Here is a 16,936-nt window from a genome sequence, read left to right on the forward strand (position 1 = left end):
CAGGAGGGGAGGGGACCGGCGAGCACCAGGGACACAGGGTCCTGGACGCAGGGGCAGCCCCCCCCCACACACAGCGGCCTGTGTTCAGATGAAGCAGACTCAAGAATGTCCAACTCTTGGTCCTGGCCAGTTGGCTCAGTGGTAGAGCATCGGCCTGATGTGTGGAAGTCCCGGGTTCGATTCCCGGCCAGGGCACACAGGAGAAGCACCCATCTGCTTCTCCACCCCTCCCTCTCTCCTTTCTCTCTGTCTCTCCCTTCCCCTCCCGCAGCCAAGGCTCCATTGGAGCAAAGATGGCCCGGACACTGAGGATGACTCCATGGCCTCTGCCTCAGGTGCTAGAATGGCTCTGGTTGCAACAGAGCAACACCCCAGATGGGCAGAGCATCTCCCCCTGGTGGGCGTGCCGGGTGGATCCTGGTCGGGCGCATGCGGGAGTCTGTCTGCCTCCCCGTTTCCAACTTCGGAAAAATACAAAAAAAAAAAAAAAAAAAAAAAAGAAAACAAAAGAAAGGAAAAGGACATCCAACTCTCGTTGGTGACTTGGAAAAAGGGCAAACGGTCTGCGGGAAGAGGATTAGAGCAGCAAGAACCGTAACTGCGACTCAGCACTCCAAGCAGCCAGCATGAGACCCAGACACTAAAACAGAACAGGAGGACACGAGTGACCCAGACACTAAACCAGAACAGGAGGACACGAGTGACCCAGGAGACCCAGACACTAAACCAGAACAGGAGGACACGAGTGACCCAGAAGACACAGAGACTAAAACAGAACAGGAGGACACGAGTGACCCAGAAGACACAGAGACTAAAACAGAACAGGAGGACACGAGTGACCCAGACACTAAACCAGAACAGGAGGAGACGAGTGACCCAGAAGACACAGAGACTAAACCAGAACAGGAGGACACGAGTGACCCAGACACTGAACCAGAACAGGAGGACACGAGTGACCCAGGAGACCCAGACACTAAACCAGAACAGGAGGACACGAGTGACCCAGAAGACACAGAGACTAAAACAGAACAGGAGGACACGAGTGACCCAGAAGACACAGAGACTAAAACAGAACAGGAGGACACGAGTGACCCAGACACTAAACCAGAACAGGACACGAGTGACCCAGGAGACCCAGACACTAAACCAGAACAGGAGGACACGAGTGACCCAGAAGACACAGAGACTAAAACAGAACAGGAGGACACGAGTGACCCAGACACTAAACCAGAACAGGAGGAGACGAGTGACCCAGAAGACACAGACACTAAACCAGAACAGGAGGACACGAGTGACCCAGAAGACACAGAGACTAAACCAGAACAGGAGGACACGAGTGACCCAGACACTAAACCAGAACAGGACACGAGTGACCCAGGAGACCCAGACACTAAACCAGAACAGGAGGACACGAGTGACCCAGAAGACCCAGACACTAAACCAGAACAGGAGGACACGAGTGACCCAGAAGACACAGAGACTAAAACAGAACAGGAGGACACGAGTGACCCAGACACTAAACCAGAACAGGAGGAGACGAGTGACCCAGAAGACACAGACACTAAACCAGAACAGGAGGACACGAGTGACCCAGAAGACACAGAGACTAAACCAGAACAGGAGGACACGAGTGACCCAGACACTAAACCAGAACAGGACACGAGTGACCCAGGAGACCCAGACACTAAACCAGAACAGGAGGACACGAGTGACCCAGACACTAAACCAGAACAGGAGGAGACGAGTGACCCAGACACTAAACCAGAACAGGACACGAGTGACCCAGAAGACCCAGACACTAAAACAGAACAGGAGGACACGAGTGACCCAGACACTGAACCAGAACAGGAGGACACGAGTGACCCAGGAGACCCAGACACTAAACCAGAACAGGAGGACACGAGTGACCCAGACACTAAACCAGAACAGGAGGACACGAGTGACCCAGACACTAAACCAGAACAGGACACGAGTGACCCAGAAGACCCAGACACTAAAACAGAACAGGAGGACACGAGTGACCCAGACACTGAACCAGAACAGGAGGACACGAGTGACCCAGACACTGAACCAGAACAGGAGGACACGAGTGACCCAGGAGACCCAGACACTAAACCAGAACAGGAGGACACGAGTGACCCAGGAGACCCAGACAATGAACCAGAACAGGAGGACACGAGTGACCCAGGAGACCCAGACACTAAACCAGAACAGGAGGACACGAGTGACCCAGACACTAAACCAGAACAGGACACGAGTGACCCAGGAGACCCAGACACTAAACCAGAACAGGAGGACACGAGTGACCCAGACACTAAACCAGAACAGGAGGACACGAGTGACCCAGGAGACCCAGACACTAAACCAGAACAGGAGGACACGAGTGACCCAGGAGACCCAGACACTAAAACAGAACAGGAGGACACGAGTGACCCAGGAGACCCAGACACTAAAACAGAACAGGACACGAGTGACCCAGAAGACACAGACACTAAAACAGAACAGGAGGACACGAGTGACCCAGACACTAAACCAGAACAGGACACGAGTGACCCAGGAGACCCAGACACTAAACCAGAACAGGAGGACACGAGTGATCCAGAAGACCCAGACACTAAAACAGAACAGGAGGACACGAGTGACCCAGGAAACCCAGACACTAAAACAGAACAGGACACGAGTGACCCAGAAGACACAGACACTAAAACAGAACAGGAGGACACGAGTGACCCAGACACTAAACCAGAACAGGACACGAGTGACCCAGGAAACCCAGACACTAAACCAGAACAGGACACGAGTGACCCAGAAGACACAGACACTAAAACAGAACAGGAGGACACGAGTGACCCAGACACTAAACCAGAACAGGACACGAGTGACCCAGACACTAAACCAGAACAGGAGAACACGAGTGATCCAGAAGACACAGAGACTAAACCAGAACAGGAGGACACGAGTGACCCAGACACTAAACCAGAACAGGACACGAGTGACCCAGGAAACCCAGACACTAAAACAGAACAGGACACGAGTGACCCAGAAGACACAGACACTAAAACAGAACAGGAGGAGACGAGTGACCCAGACACTAAACCAGAACAGGACACGAGTGACCCAGACACTAAACCAGAACAGGAGAACACGAGTGATCCAGAAGACACAGAGACTAAACCAGAACAGGAGGACACGAGTGACCCAGACACTAAACCAGAACAGGACACGAGTGACCCAGGAGACCCAGACACTAAACCAGAACAGGAGGACACGAGTGACCCAGGAGACCCAGACACTAAACCAGAACAGGACACGAGTGACCCAGGAGACCCAGACACTAAAACAGAACAGGAGGACACGAGTGACCCAGAAGACACAGACACTAAAACAGAACAGGAGGACACGAGTGACCCAGGAGACCCAGACACTAAAACAGAACAGGACACGAGTGACCCAGAAGACACAGACACTAAAACAGAACAGGAGGACACGAGTGACCCAGACACTAAACCAGAACAGGAGAACACGAGTGACCCAGAAGACCCAGACACTAACCAGAACAGGAGGAGACGAGTGACCCAGAAGACCCAGACACTAAAACAGAACAGGAGGACACGAGTGACCCAGAAGACACAGAGACTAAACCAGAACAGGAGGACACGAGTGACCCAGACACTAAACCAGAACAGGAGGACACGAGTGACCCAGGAGACCCAGACACTAACCAGAACAGGAGGAGACGAGTGACCCAGAAGACCCAGACACTAAAACAGAACAGGAGGACACGAGTGACCCAGAAGACACAGAGACTAAACCAGAACAGGAGGACACGAGTGACCCAGACACTAAACCAGAACAGGACACGAGTGACCCAGGAGACCCAGACACTAAACCAGAACAGGAGGACACGAGTGACCCAGAAGACCCAGACACTAAAACAGAACAGGAGGACACGAGTGACCCAGGAGACCCAGACACTAAAACAGAACAGGACACGAGTGACCCAGAAGACACAGACACTAAAACAGAACAGGAGGACACGAGTGACCCAGAAGACACAGAGACTAAACCAGAACAGGAGGACACGAGTGACCCAGACACTAAACCAGAACAGGACACGAGTGACCCAGGAGACCCAGACACTAAACCAGAACAGGAGGACACGAGTGACCCAGAAGACCCAGACACTAAAACAGAACAGGAGGACACGAGTGACCCAGGAGACCCAGACACTAAAACAGAACAGGACACGAGTGACCCAGAAGACACAGAGACTAAACCAGAACAGGAGGACACGAGTGACCCAGAAGACACAGACACTAAACCAGAACAGGAGGACACGAGTGACCCAGACACTAAACCAGAACAGGAGGACACGAGTGACCCAGACACTAAAACAGAACAGGAGGACACGAGTGACCCAGACACTGAACCAGAACAGGAGGACACGAGTGACCCAGACACTAAACCAGAACAGGAGGACACGAGTGACCCAGACACTGAACCAGAACAGGAGGACACGAGTGACCCAGGAGACCCAGACACTAAACCAGAACAGGAGGAGACGAGTGACCCAGAAGACCCAGACACTAAAACAGAACAGGAGGACACGAGTGACCCAGGAGACCCAGACACTAAACCAGAACAGGAGGACACGAGTGACCCAGGAGACCCAGACACTAAAACAGAACAGGAGGACACGAGTGACCCAGACACTAAACCAGAACAGGAGGACACGAGTGACCCAGACACTAAACCAGAACAGGAGAACACGAGTGACCCAGGAGACCCAGACACTAAACCAGAACAGGAGGACACGAGTGACCCAGAAGACCCAGACACTAAAACAGAACAGGAGGACACGAGTGACCCAGACACTAAACCAGAACAGGAGAACACGAGTGACCCAGACACTAAACCAGAACAGGAGGACACGAGTGACCCAGGAGACCCAGACAATGAACCAGAACAGGAGAACACGAGTGATCCAGACACTAAACCAGAACAGGAGGACACGAGTGACCCAGGAGACCCAGACAATGAACCAGAACAGGAGGACACGAGTGACCCAGGAGACCCAGACACTAAAACAGAACAGGAGGACACGAGTGACCCAGACACTGAACCAGAAGAGGAGGACACGAGTGACCCAGGAGACCCAGACACTGAACCAGAAGAGGAGGACACGAGTGACCCAGGAGACCCAGACACTAAACCAGAACAGGAGGACACGAGTGACCCAGGAGACACAGAGACTCGGTCGCCAGGCGGCAGTCGTTCCAAATGCTCTGAGAGAGGCTTGTTAGAGTCTCACCCCTGCCCGTGCCTGGGGCGCGGCTGTATTGATTTTTTTTAAGTGAGGGTGTTTATGCTCGTCCTCAGTGCACACACACACTTACTCACACGTGCGGAGTGTGTGTGCCTTATAAACTGCGTAGAAAAACACACATATGAATAATTCAAGTCATCTGTTTGATTCCTGGACAGGAAAATGAATATTATTTAACATAATGGTGCGATGATTTTATTTAGATGTCTAGCTGAGGTTACCTTTGAAATCACTTCCAATTTCAAGGCACCCCTGTATAGACAATGAGAAAAGGAGTTTAACAATTTATAAAAGTCACACGGCATTAACTTTTTTTTTTTTCTAATTAATGGATTCCTGGCCGTCGCTCAGCCTACGCCGATTTAACTTTTCCACCGTGAGCCTGTGGTTTCCCTTCCCAAAAAATAGTCTTGAATTAAAGTGTTGGCCACAGGCCGTTTAAGTTTATTGGCCATTGGTAGGTGACTATTTATGGTTTTCATACTCATCGGAACCTAAAAGCTTTCTCCGTGATTGAATTCCCATAAAGAGCTCGTACTTTATCCACGGGAGAGTCTTCAGTGAAAGGTGCAACATGCTTCTCTGTCCTGTGTTCTCCTAATAGATAATTTGTGGACCTCAGGCTGAGCTCGTTTCTGAAGATGGACTGGACTGCCGATTCTCAATGATCCCCCCGTGACAGGGAGCAGCGTAAGGACAAAGTCAGCACACGACGAAGGGGGTGCCTGTTTCGTTTAGACATCTGTGCACGTGTGTGTGTGTGTGTGCACGTGTGTGTGTGTATGCAGAGATGTGCGTGTACAGTTAGCTATACAGACTTAAATTCATGCTCATGACTGAGGCTGGGGGTGGGGGTGACCGGCTCTCTTTCCGGACATTTGCTGTGTTAGTTCAAGATGAAGGTGCCTCGAGGCCTCTCCTTGCCTCACTCAGCTTCCGAGCGGGGTGCCCATTCCAGAAACCTCCCTGTGGGGGCTGTCTGGCTCTACGAAGTTGACAAACAGAGGAACTTCTGGGATCCAAGCAAACAGAATGAAAATGCCTTTGATCCGGCCATCGCTGCACTTTGACGATGAGCTCTCGGACCCTGGCCCCCGCCTGGAGGCTCTGCTCACGCCAGAACAGCCTGGTGTGCATCGGACCCCTCTCTGCACGCGGACGACCTGCTGCACGGCAGTGAGTTGGTCCCATGTCACCAGGTCACCTGTGTCCATCAAAGACGATCCGAACCACACCCTCCTGTCTGAGGGATGGACGTGAGGAGGCCGGAGAGACACAGCCTGGTGTGCCCTGTGCCCAGCATGGCGCTCCACCCAGAGCCCTGGGGGCACCCTCGCTGTGACCCAGACAATCTGGATGCTCGGAAATGTCCCGGAGAAAACATGCACACATTGTTGCCAACAAAAGCGCACGGTAACGTTCTCAGTGTTTCCCTAACGTCCTCTGTCTGTCGGTTCCGTGATCCCTCTGTCTGTCTGTTCCGTGATCCCTCTGTCTGTCTGTTCCGTGATTCTTCTGTTTCGTGATCCCTCTGTCGGTTCCGTGATTCCTCTGTCTGTCTGCTCCATGATCCCTCTGTCTGTTCCGTGATCCCTCTGTCTGTTCCGTGATCCCTCTGTCTGTTCCGTGATCCCTCTGTTTCGTGATCCCTCTGTCGGTTCCGTGATCCCTCTGTCTGTCTGTTTCGTGATCCCTCTGTCTGTTGGTTCCGTGATCCCCATCTGTTCCGTGATCCCTCTGTCTGTTGGTTCCGTGATCCCTCTGTCTGTTGGTTCCGTGATCCCTCTGTCTGTTCCGTGATCCCTCTGTCTGTTCCGTGATCCCTCTGTCTGTTTCGTGATCCCTCTGTCTGTTCCGTGATCCCTCTGTCTGTTCTGTGATCCCTCTGTCGGTTCCGTGATCCCTCTGTCTGTTCCGTGATCCCTCTGTCTGTTTTGTGATCCCTCTGTCTGTTCCGTGATCCCTCTGTCTGTCTGTTCCGTGATCCCCCTGTCTGTTCCGTGATCCCTCTGTCTGTCGGTTCCGTGATCCCTCTGTCGGTTCCGTGATCCCTCTGTCGGTTCCGTGATCCCTCTGTCTGTTTCGTGATCCCTCTGTCTGTTCCGTGATCCCTCTGTCTGTCTGTTCCGTGATCCCCCTGTCTGTTCCGTGATCCCTCTGTCTGTCTGCTCCGTGATCCCTCTGATTGGTTCCGTGATCCCACGCACGGTACATTGTTTGACATTTCTCTGTTGCTGCCTCTTGGCTGTGGGCTCCCAGACCTCCCTGGCTTTGAAGACTGTGACTGTGTGGAGGGCTGATAGTCGGGTATTCTGTGGATTTCCCTCAGTCAGCGTTTGTCTGATGCTTTCCTCATGGTGGGACGAAACCATGGGTCACTGGGCGAAAGACCGTGGAGGTAACGGGCTCTTCTGAGCACGGCACGGCGAGGGGGTGTGCTATCAGCAGGAAAGAGCACCGCTGAGGACGACCCCGGTCACCCGGCTCAGGATGTGTCGGCCAGGCTTCCCCACCGTATGGGACTTCTTCTCCCTTCTGCCCACCTGATGCCCTTCGTGAGGGAGTGACCATGGGCAGCCACGGGGAAGGGGTGTGCGGGTGCGTCTCCGGCTCCTCTGTGTCCCTTAGACGTGCCTTCATCTCTGTGCTCTGGTCCTTGTCTCTTTCCTCTCCTTCTCTTTCTCTTCTAGCGCTTCTCTGCCTCCAGACACAACAAGGCGCTCCAGGCCTGTGCATCTCCCATCCCATCCCGGAGCCAGCCACTTCTCCAAGGACTGCTGGTTCCTCTCACTGCACAGCAATGTCAGAAACCAAGCTCCAGGTGCCGGGTGCGCCCACTGATTCTGGGAGTCATCGCTTCTACGGGGTTACAGGTGACAGAGCAAGAAAAAGATCTGTGTGTGCACCAACTCCCATGCCTAGGAGTATCTGTAAGTATTTCTGCAGGTTTACACTGACATAGTAACCCAAACATGAGTTCATCATGTCTCCAACTCTGACACACGAGCGCTCAGGTCACTGTCCCCTCCCCGCTGCTCACCTGTGACCTCCCACTCCGACAGGGGGAACCCCCTGCTTACCTGTGACCTCCCACTCCGACAGGGGGAACCCCCTGCTCACCTGTGACCTCCCACTCCGACAGGGGGAACCCCCTGCTTACCTGTGACCTCCCACTCCGACAGGGGGAACCCGCTGCTCACCTGTGACCTCCCACTCCGACAGGGGGAACCCGCTGCTCACCTATGACCTCCCACTCCGACAGGGGGAACCCCCTGCTCACCTGTGACCTCCCACTCCGACAGGGGGAACCCCCTGCTCACCTGTGACCTCCCACTCCGACAGGGGGAACCCCCTGCTCACCTGTGACCTCCCACTCCGACAGGGGGAACCCCCTGCTTACCTGTGACCTCCCACTCCGACAGGGGGATCCTGCCCCTCACCTCCCACATCCATTCACTCCCTGTTCACCCCCCACACTCACGCAGAGGGGTCTCGGCACTGCCCACCCAGACCCCGCGGGGAACACCAACAGCTCCTCGCTGGAGTCCGAGCTTCTGGCTCTACGACAGAGGGATCACGGAACCGATAGAGGGATCACGGAACCGACAGACAGAGGGATCACGGAACCGACAGACAGAGGGATCACGAAACAGACAGAGGGATCACAGAACAGACAGAGGGATCACAGAACAGACAGAGGGATCACGGAACAGACAGAGGGATCACAGAACAGACAGAGGGATCACAGAACAGACAGAGGGATCACGGAACCGACAGAGGGATCACGAAACAGACAGACAGAGGGATCACGGAACCGACAGAGGGATCACGGAACAGACAGGGGGATCACGGAACAGACAGACAGAGGGATCACGGAACAGCCAAAGAGAGTCTCTGCGGGCTCTCTTTGCCCTGGCCTTAGAGGTGCCCTTCGCTTCCGAAGTTACACACAGGACCCCTCTTCCCCCACCCCCTTCTCTCCACCTCTCTGGCTGGGACCTTACATCAGTGGTTCTCAAAGTGTGTGCCAGGGCGCACTGGTGCGCCCTAAAAGATTTCCAGGTGCGCCCTATGGCATTCCAGAGAAATATGTGCCTGTTGGGGACCAAAAGACCAACAGGGTTTTTGGAGTTTAGATTTTTGGGGGACAGAGGTGTGGGGAATTGGCTGTAAGCTGACAGTCCGCCCAACCCCCCACCTCACTTGCTAATCAGGTTGCAAAAGGCTGTTAAGCTGTGGTGCTGGATTGTTTACACTACCCCTCATGTTCCCCAGAAAGACTGGAGGCAAGTTTCTTCTATTCTTTGTTTGGTGTAAAGTTAAGATAATATGTATGGTGGGGGTTTTCTGCACTCAACACAATTAAGAGTAAAAAGAGAGGAATTCTTCAATATATTGACAAGGAAATGAGTTTGCCTTTCAAATAGATGCCCAAACATTGAAGAAATCGCTAGGACACATCAGGATCATGTTTCTCATGAACACAAGAATGAAAAAACTTAACACATTCACGCAGGGACCTGCCGAATTTACTAAATCTTACTAATGGATCTATATATATAAAAAGATAACTTTTTTTGTCTTTTTTTTATTTTTAACCCCTCTTTTTTATGAATTCTAAAAAGCATAACTCAAAAAATATAACATAAAAATGTTTTTTAATGTCAGAATAAATTTAATTTTGTTGTATTTATTTTGTTTAATTACCATAAAAGCACGCTTGGACTTTACATTTTTTTTCTTTAACATTTGACTTAATTATTATAACATATTTCTCAGAAATTTGTATATAGTGCACCTACAATTATTTGCCAGATTTTAAATGCACCCCGACTTTAAAAAAACTTGAGCTCTGCTGCCTCACATCCACGCCACCCCGTTTTCCTCATCCCTGGTGATGGCCCCATCCACGTTCCTCTCATCAGCCCTGGTCAGCCGTGGAATTCAGATCATTTAACAACCGGCTCTCTGCTCTAATGACCATTTTAAGTATAAAAAAAAAAATGACATACCAAAAGATAGTTTATTATTTCATGTACTTAATACTTGAATAAGAACAATACAAGAGGTAAGCAAACTAGATGACGTCATAAGAAAGACTTTTAAAATATTAATAATAAATATTCAATAACACCTGAAAAAAAAACAGTAATGCTATTATTTAAGGTATTTCCATCTTGCTTCTTGATTGGCGTCCTCACTTGCAAGTTTTTTTTCGCCTGTGGACGAAGTGAACATGATGGGCATTTAGAACACACTGTCGCGCAGATGACATTAAAGAGAGTAAGGAATGTAAATGTGTGATTTCCACATTTCCACATTTCTCTCTGAGGTGGCTGCCCCAGGCACCCACCTCAGAGAGAACCCTGGGTTTACAAAGTGCCACTTTAACAACCGGTTCACCAGACTCAACAACAAAAAAGGTATCAGTTCTGACAAACTGTTCAGAACCGGCCAAATCCCACCACTGTCCCTCTTCCTGTACGTCTGACCGTTTCTTTCCTGCATGAAGGGGACTTTTTACAACACAGTCCAGTCTGGCCCTCCCCTGGTTCAAGCACCCCAGTGTCTGCCTGCTGCATCTAAAATCAACCCCAAACCTCTTCCAGGTGACGACAGTGCCCCACCTGGTCTGCCCTCACAGGTCCCTGAATACCAGTTCTGGAAGCTTCCCTGGAGCCCCAAACCCCTTCCAGGTGACGACAGTGCCCCACGTGGTCTGTCCCCTCCCAGGTCCCTGAATGCCAGTTCTGGAAGCTTCCCTGGAACCCCAAACCCCTTCCAGGTGACGACAGTGCCCCACCTCGTCTCCCCTCACAGGTCCCTGAATGCCAGTTCTGGAAGCTTCCCTGGAACCCCAAACCCCTTCCAGGTGACAACAGTGCCCCATGTGGTCTGTCCCCTCCCAGGTCCCTGAATGCCAGTTCTGGAAGCTTCCCTGGAACCCCAAACCCCTTCCCGGTGACGACAGTGCCCCACGTAGTCTACCCCTCCCAGGTCCCTGAATGCCAGTTCTGGAAGCTTCCCTGGAACCCCAAACCCCTTCCAGGTGACGACAGTGCCCCATGTGGTCTGTCCCCTCCCAGGTCCCTGAATGCCAGTTCTGGAAGCTTCCCTGGAACCCCAAACCCCTTCCAGGTGACGACAGTGCCCTATGTGGTCTCCCCTCCCAGGCCCCTGAATGCCAGTTCTGGAAGCTTCCCTGGAACCCCAAACCCCTTCCCGGTGACGACAGTGCCCTATGTGGTCTCCCCTCCCAGGCCCCTGAATGCCAGTTCTGGAAGCTTCCCTGGAACCCCAAACCCCTTCCCGGTGACGACAGTGCCCCACGTGGTCTCCTCCTCCCAGGTCCCTGAATGCCAGTTCTGGAAGCTTCCCTGGGCTCAGCCACACAGGGCCTTGTCACGGTCCTGTTGGGTGACACAGAGCTCCGTCCCCTCTGTCTTCCACCAGCTCCAGCTCCCGGGCTCGGATGACACCCCCCCCGTCCCCTCCCCATACCTGGACGTGGTTCACTCATTGTCCACGTCTCAGCTCCATGCCCCACGTCCAGAGCTCCCTCCCGTTGAGCTAACCTGAGATAACTGTTCTTGCTCAAGTACTTCCTACCACATCCTGGTGTGTCTTCCTCCCGGCACTGCGACTATTTTAAATTCTTCTGTTCGCCAGATTATGGCTCTCCATTCTCACTGCAATTAATCGGACGAGGGTGGAAGGCCGAGCTCTGACTCACCTTCCCGCCCCACGTGGTCTCCCCACGCCAGCAGTCAGACTTAATATGTAGTGGAGGCTCCGTAACCTTCTTTCCGAATGCAGAATCCACTCACGAACAGCTGGAAGGGTGGGCGTATGTGCCTGGGGTAGAAAAGTCTGCATTCCCAAAAAGTGGAGTTCAGAGACTTTTTTCTCCAGAATGCCAACTCTAACAACACTATTTTTTTTAAACAGAAAGGTCCTGCACCTCAAAGAGACTCTCTAATATCCCAAGAGTAAGCGCCAGTCTGCTTGACCTGAGCCTTCCGTCGGCCTCCGATGACCCAGAGCCAGGGTGGGGGCGCCGTGGGGACAGACCGCGGCCTTGTCACCTCCACCCCATCAGGGGCAGCTGTGTCACCTCCACCCCATCAGGGGCAGCTGTGTCACCTCCACCCCATCAGGGGCAGCAGCCTGAGAAACACCACGCCTCGCCTCTCTCTCTGTGTCTCTTAAGTCTGTCAGCCAGTCAGAGATGCTGGGGGGGTTTCCACGGAGACCGTGGTGACAGCGGTCACCGTCCGTGATCAGCACGGTGCACCTTGGCTGTCACCATAGCAGGCACTGTGCTCACCGCCACACTGCAGAGGAGCGTGAAACGGTCATACAGCCTGCCACGGGCGGTTCTACGGGAGGGCACGGCTTCTGAATTTTCATCGGGACGGGATGGTGTTTCAGGGCCTCCCATAGACGCTGCCCTTCCCTCTGCAGAAAGCTCGGGGCCTTCGCTAGCCACGCCCACCACCACTTCTTGCACACAGCGACCTCCCACCACCACATTTTAGCTCATGTTATGGACTGAATGTCTGTGCACCCCCAAATGTATATGTTGAAACGCCATCCTTCCAGGTGATGGTATCAGGGGTGATGAGATGAAGTCACAAGGGTGGGGTCCACAGCCTGGGACCCGTGACCCTGGAAAGAGGGACCCCAGAGCTCCCTACCCTTCCTTCCACGTGCACACCCAGAGAGAAGCCAGCTGTCCACCTCCAGGAGAGGACCCTCGCCGGACCTTGACCACGCCAGCACCCTGGTCTCAGCCCTCCAGTCTGCAGGGGTCCCGACCCCCCTCCCAGTCTGCAGGGGTCCCGACCCATCTCCCGGTCTGCAGGGGTCCCGGCCCCCCTCCCGGTCTCCAGGGGTCCCGGCCCCCCTCCCGGTCTGCAGGGGTCCCGGCCCCCCTCCCGGTCTGCAGGGGTCCCGACCCCCCTCCCGGTCTCCAGGGGTCCCGACCCCCCTCCCGGTCTCCAGGGGTCCCGACCCCCCTCCCAGTCTGCAGTGCTTTGTTATTCCAGCCCCAACTGGCCCAGACAGCTGAGCGCACGCCACACAACAGAGCCATGGATCCTTGTCCCTGTTGAAGTAACAAATGGACAAATGATGAACCTGGGAGCAGCGACAAGTGAGAGGAAGTGACGGGAAGTGATGGGAAGTGGTGGGAAGTGACAGGAAGTAAAAGGAAGTGATGGGAAGTGATGGGAAGTAACAGGAAGTGACGGGAAGTGACAGAAAGTGACGGGAAGTGACTTGAAGTGGCAGGAAGTGATGGGAAGTAACAGGAAGTGACGGGAAGTGACAGGAAGTTATAGGAAGTGACAGGAAATGACAGGAAGTGATGGGAAGTGACAGAAAGTTATAGGAAATGATGGGAAGTGACGAGAAGTGATGGGAAGTGACGGGAAGTAACAGGAAGTTATGGGAAGTGGCGGAAAGTGACAGGAAGTAACAGGAAGTGACAAGAAGTGGCAAAAAGTGACAGGAAGTGACAGGAAGTTATAGGAAGTGACAGGAAGTGATGGGAAGTGACAGGAAGTTATAGAAAGTGATGGGAAGTGAAGGAAGTAATGGGAAGTGGAAGAAAGTGACGGGTAGTAACAGGATGTGACGGGAAGTGACAGGAAGTTCTAGGAAATGACGGGAAGTGACAGGAAGTGATGGGAAGTGACGGGAAGTGATGGGAAGTGGCGGAAAGTGACGGAAAATAACAGGAAGTGATGGGAAGTGGCAGGAAGTAACAGGAAGTGGCGGGAAGTAACAGGAAGTGACAGGAAGTGACGTGGGCAACGTCCTGACCCTCACGAGGAAGCAGCTCACCCTTGACAGTCTCTGCTCTCCCCGTGTGAGACGGGGTGGGGGTCAGGGGGTGAGCTGCCCGTGCGGAGCAGACAAAAACAGGAACTTGAAGGGGGCAGGGAATGAATGGGGTGTGGGACAGAGACACCTGCCAGCCTCGACTCCCTCCAGCCCCTCACTGGAAATGCCCGTGACAGAGTGAATCACCCACGGGGTACAGTGCAGGCTACTCAGGGTTTCACAGAACTATGTGCCCATCACGCCTGGAATTTCGCCTCCCGAAGGCCCTGCTCTCTAGGCTAAGCAGATTTTTTCTGGGGAAAAAGGAGCTCGCCCTCAGGGGTGCTGCGTTGATATTGGGGAAGCGATGCGACTTCTGCCAGAACCTGAGAGAGCAGAGGCAGCGTCCTCAGGGGAGAACTGCCCAGGAGGAGGGCATGCGGGAAGGAGCTGGGCCGTGGCCGTGGTCCCCTGGGTGGGCAGAAGGGAGCTCGAGGTGCCAGTGTGGCCACCGGGACCTGCTCCCATGTCAGCTGTCAGGGGGTGTGGGTTGGGGGGCCACACGGGAAGAGCAGGCCCTTGGTCGGAACACCCCTGTGACCCTGCAGTCGGCCATTCCAAGTGAGGACGTCGGGAAAGATCTGTCCCTCCAAAGAGAAAGCCACGCAGAACTTAGAGCCTCACAATTGTTCTCCTTACCTGGGACCCCTCGGGGGCCCGGGACCAGAGGGGGGAATGTGGGGGCGACCACACACATCACAGACACTGACCACGGATCCTTTCGTTGGGTGACTAGACCAGAAGACATAAAAACTGCCGGCTGCCTTTCCGGTGGTTTAACATTTGCCACAACAAAACACAACCTGAGGCCCTGGCCGGTTGGCTCAGTGGTAGAGCGTCGGCCTGGCGTGCGGAAGTCCCAGGTTCGATTTCCGGCCAGGGCACACAGGAGAAGTGCCCATCTGCTTCTCCACCCCTCACCCTCTCCTTCCTCTCTGTCTCTCTCTCTTCCCCTCCCGCAGCCAAGGCTCCATTGGAGCAAAAGATGGCCCGGGCGCTGGGGATGGCTCCTTGGCCTCTGCCCCAGGTGCTAGAGTGGCTCTGGTCGCAACAGAGCAACGCCCCAGATGGGCAGAACATCGCCCCCTGGTGGGCATGCCGGGTGGATCTCGGTCGGGTGCATGTGGGAGTCTGTCTGACTGCCTCCCCATTTCCAGCTTCAGAAAAATACAAAAACAAACAAACAAAAAAACCCCCCACAACCTGAGCTGCTCACGGAGGTGTGGAGGAGGGGGATCGGACCAGCGCCGTCTGGGAGCAAGGAGAGCGAACATGGAAATGCATTCCGCAGCACCCGTCACGGTGGGTGCAGGGGCTGCACGGGCCACGGTCTCCCTGCAATGCCCCTGCCGAGTCCCCTTGGCCGCTCACGTGTTGTGAGCGTGAGCACGCACGGCGGGCTGGAGGGGCGTCCCCTGCACCCCCGACGACGCTGTGCAAACACAGGGCGCGGGAGCCTCAGCCCCACTGTCCACGTCTCCCACGAGCCCGCTGTGGGCCCCTCAGGCGGCTGACGGGAGCGGAGTCGTTCTACGCGAGACGCAAGCGTGGAAGGAATCCTGACCTCGCAGACAGGCGTGTTCTTACAGCGGTGTGAGGAACGCGTCAGGGAAAAGTCTGAGACGTAAAAACAATAAAATAAAATGCAGAAACGACTAAACCCATTTCAGAGCGGTCTGCGGATCGGGAAGGCCCGGGAGCTCCCTGATAAAATGTGTAAGATGGACCCCCAAGAGGGTGCGGAGGGACCGGAAGGAGGGGAAGTGAGAAGTAGGAGATGGGTCAACCGAGTGAGGAAAGGCTCTGGGGGGGTGGGGGTCCCCGCATTCCTTCCTGACGGGGGGGGGTGACCGTTCCTGCAGCCGAGCACCCGCTTACCAAGCAGCATCTGGGGGGGGGTGCAGGGGTGCGGGACAGCGTGCACTGTGCTGTCAGAGGGTCGTGACCTGAGCCTTGCTCCCCGGGCAGACACGAGCCGCCGGGCGTACTCACCCCGCCAGGTGCCCAGGACCCTGAAAGGAGGACCTGTTTTTCCGCTGGTCGTCTGTGGGCTACTCAAATTTATTTTAAATTGCACTTCAGTGTAGGAAAAATTGTACACTGTATATTAGGAGGTCAGTGTTTCCTGGAACCTGACAGACAGTTCCTGAGCTTGCTGGTAAATGAATAAGTAAGTTTCCCACTCGGGACCCAAGAGAAGGTCTCAGTTGTCATTCGTCACTTTGGTGCGGGGGGGGGGGGGCAGAGCCCCCCTCGGTCCTGTCAGGGAGCCATCTCCACATGTAGGGACAGAAACCACGTGGACAGAACACGGGAGGGGAGTCTGGGGCCTTCTGTCCCCGGAGGTCCGACTTCAGAGGCCTTTCCAGTGGAAAAAATAGTATGTAAAATATGTTATATCTTATAAAATGATCATAAATGATAACTAAATAAAATGTTTAAATTATGCTACGTTTTATATCAAGTTATATCGTCTCTTACTGTCTGTAAGCATGAACTCATTCTGGGATCATTCTAATTAGTAATTAGTGGTAACTTGGAAAGGTGTAATAACATCACTTTGGCTTTATAGCCTCTCCATATAGCCATACTTGATTTGTGAACATGAATCGTTTTTGTCCAAATTTTTTTTTATTGTTACTGCAGTGGGAAACATTGTGAATCTGCCGACTGATACATAAACATAACTACATGATGTAAATACATAAATACATGAACATCCCT

General features: G+C 53.6%; 1 protein-coding gene and 1 non-coding gene across 2 annotated transcripts in view; one reads left to right on the forward strand and one right to left on the reverse strand.

Annotated features, from left to right (window-relative positions):
* CSMD1 (CUB and Sushi multiple domains 1) overlaps positions 1 to 16,936 on the reverse strand; it is a 1,658,614-nt gene that overhangs the window by 867,108 nt on the left and 774,570 nt on the right. The window lies entirely within an intron of this gene.
* TRNAI-GAU (transfer RNA isoleucine (anticodon GAU)) lies at positions 120 to 195 on the forward strand. Its single transcript has one exon. It is a non-coding gene; the product is annotated as a tRNA-Ile (tRNA).

Source organism: Saccopteryx bilineata, chromosome 6 (assembly GCF_036850765.1).
Source record: "Saccopteryx bilineata isolate mSacBil1 chromosome 6, mSacBil1_pri_phased_curated, whole genome shotgun sequence".
In the NCBI taxonomy this organism is placed as follows: Eukaryota; Metazoa; Chordata; class Mammalia; order Chiroptera; family Emballonuridae; genus Saccopteryx; species Saccopteryx bilineata.